Source organism: Lepeophtheirus salmonis, chromosome 10 (assembly GCF_016086655.4).
Source record: "Lepeophtheirus salmonis chromosome 10, UVic_Lsal_1.4, whole genome shotgun sequence".
Lineage (NCBI taxonomy): Eukaryota > Metazoa > Arthropoda > Copepoda > Siphonostomatoida > Caligidae > Lepeophtheirus > Lepeophtheirus salmonis.
In genome coordinates this window covers 12095387-12098458 of record NC_052140.2, presented here as the reverse complement: position 1 = coordinate 12098458, position 3072 = coordinate 12095387, and the positions used below count along the sequence as shown (strand labels likewise).

The following is a 3072-nucleotide window of genomic DNA, read 5'->3' as shown; positions in this document are numbered from 1 at the left end:
TAAATGACCTATTTAAGTAATCGAATTATACTTCTTTTTTTTGCTTTATTATTTTGTGCACAATTTATTTAATGACAAACTACTTTTGGATGACAAAAAAAAAAATTTTAATTAAATTCCTTTTTTATCTACATAGTCGTCTACCAAACAGTGTAAGGTATTCATTCTCCTGCCTCTAATTTTAAGTGATTTGAAAGAAATTGTCTGATACAGTTATACCGGGTGCTACTTATATTTAACAATTAACACAATAAAAAAAGAAAGGATTTTCATCTAAACTAATAATCTTATTTTTTTAACTTATCCAATAGAATTGTTTTTTTATGGTAATATCAGCCTTGAATCGACCTCGAAAACGGGAGTGGGTATTGATGGCAGTCAACTTTGGGAGATTCTCCAATTCCTTCCGGATCCTAGACAGAATTTCTGATCTGTTGGTCCAGTGATTTTGGAGGCCAAATACTGTGTCCAACTAAGTTACAAAAAATTCTGACAACCAGTTCAACATTATCTTTGCAGTGTGGTAGGAAGCAGAGTCTTGTTGTCCCCTCCAGACTCTCCAGATGAAGGATTTGCCCAGATTTAAGAAGTTTCTTATTTCAAAATTGTCTCATCCGGCGTGGATCGCAACAAGAACATGATGCCTTTTTCACAATTGAGGAATAAATATTTCGTTGATCGATGGAGTTTTTTGTCACTGACACCAAACACTTTTGGCACACTGCCAAAGTAACAAACAACGTCCTACCAACGCTTACACACAAAGATTGTTGTCAAATAACGTCTGTATGTACCTATTAGTTTAGGGGTTCGGTCTAGAAATCTTAGACCAGACGTTTTAATTTTTGTATGAACTAACTCCGTACATTTTGGTCTTGTAGCAAAATTCGGTCAACACGCACAAGAAAAGTAAGTCTTGATCGATCCCACAAAATAAAAAATACTAAGTGAAGTGGAAACATGGTTGAAGCTGTTGTTTAATCATAGCTACATATATTAATATGATAAAGAGGTCTCGCAAATAATTAGGAAGAAGACTGGTTCTTTTGTCTAATGTTCTGCCAAAAATGTACATCAAGATTTTTACAAACATTGCGGCTGAATTACATTAAGAATGGAGAAATTTTATTAGTAGGTCTCCTGTTCATAAATTTATAATATTCGGTTAAGATCTATCAAATGGTGTAATTATGAATGTCTCTAGTAAATGGACAACTGCTCATAGAATAATATGGACTAAAATACCCTAGTTTGACTATAATAGTACTCTAGACATTATTCGCCAACACTCTGACAAGATACCTTTTTTTCAGAATTTGGCTGATTCAGTAGAGTTATAAAAATATTGCAATTTGGAATAACTTTCTAACACTCCATGATTTAAATAGTCTTCAATTCAGGAAGATTTCTCTTCTCCCCGCGTAGATTGTCGAACTTACACCTTTTTCTGGTTCCACAGTGTATAAAATTTGACTTTAGAATTCCTGAATCGTGGATGCGAAACAAACCTACCGGAGGTATAGTAGAACTTTGGACCTTCCTCGTTCGTGGGATAAAATATTTATGGGCTCTTTGAGGGGTATTTATGATACTTATTACAGTGCGACTGTGGTCGAATATATAATACACGCCTTATTTGACAGCCATACGTTAACTGTAGTTCGGGATAACCATAGATGTATATAAGAGATTTTGAATCAAATTTTGCAAAAGCTCTTTTTCTATTTGGTATTCCTACTCACCAGTCGCATCGGTTGAAAGAAGAAATATCCATCACTGCTGCTTTTGGAAACTCTAAAGCTTTCATAGCTTAACGTATTACGGAAGATAAAGTGATTGATGGTATAGATCTGAGAGCTATTTTAATTTATGCTGCAACTAGAAATGCAACTTTTTCTTTGAAAATTATCCAGCTGCATGGTACTTCCTGGAATTAAGCTGCGAATCTCATAAAATATTACCCATATTTTTCAATAAGAAATGCAAAAACTCTCAGAACCATCATCAATATGTACAATAGACACTGTAAGAACATCGGAGTGTAAGAAGTTTAGGATTTAAAAAAAAATCTATTTTGTCTCTCTATTTAACTATCATTTTATAACTGTTCAGGTTTACAACCATGTTTTTTGATTTACTTTGAGGTTCTTTTTAACATTTGTTATATCTGTAAGATTTTAAAGGTCTAATGAGAAATTTAATTTTAAACATTAATGTTTATTTATGTTTTTTTCCAAAAAAAAACTATATGCAAACGATTCTCCAAACACATTTTTACAAACTTTATTTTTTTCTACGAATCCAATACTCAATTGGAAATCTATTTTTTTTTGCACGTGAAAAAAAAAACACCAACTAAACTGCAATTTTTATTCACTTCTTTTCTTGCCCATAACATTTTTAATTTTGAATAAGTTTTGAAAACGTGTTTTTTTTTCGTATATTTGTTTTTTGTTTTTGCAAAAATTGCAAGCCACCTAAAATACTCTTAGCTGTTATGCCTTTCAGAATGAAAATAAACATATTATACAGCTAAAACAGTAAATATATATTCGTGGCGAGTATACTAACATAAATAACTAAAAAAATAGAATATACAAAATGTTGCCCGGATTTTTGAAAAGTCCCCTTACTTTTTGACCAGACCTTGTAGTAGAATGATTTATGAATATGTCGATAAATAGCACTTCCTGTTATCCCACTGATATATATCAGTTAGAGAAAAAGTGTCTTTTTTTTCGCTTTTTTTCCTGGCTTTTTTTTCCTTGAATTGTTTTCACAAAAGCTTTCCCTTACTTTCTAATTAATAACACAAACGATGGATCATCAATCTTTATTTCTCTTTTATAACAATGTATGAATAATGCCTTTGATTCCTCATCTTTTTTTGCATTGATCGTTTTTTGTTTGTTTTTAGAGAGTTTTCTTCCTTTTTCTAATCAATTGACTCCTTTTTGCAACCATAGAGGCTATGGTTGCAAATTGTAAGTATTTTTGGGATACTAAAAAAAGAAATCTGACAATCAATATGATAACTTTGACAATTTGAAGAATTTTCAATAAAAGAGCAGG

The 3072-nt window shown here is 31.6% G+C and overlaps 1 long non-coding RNA gene across 1 annotated transcript; it reads left to right on the top strand.

The window, feature by feature from the left end:
- Positions 1 to 311: 311 nt before the first annotated feature.
- On the top strand, positions 312 to 2214 carry LOC121125722 (uncharacterized). Its single transcript, XR_005866739.2, has 2 exons — positions 312 to 1579; positions 1644 to 2214. It is a non-coding gene; the product is annotated as an uncharacterized lncRNA (long non-coding RNA).
- Positions 2215 to 3072: the final 858 nt, after the last annotated feature.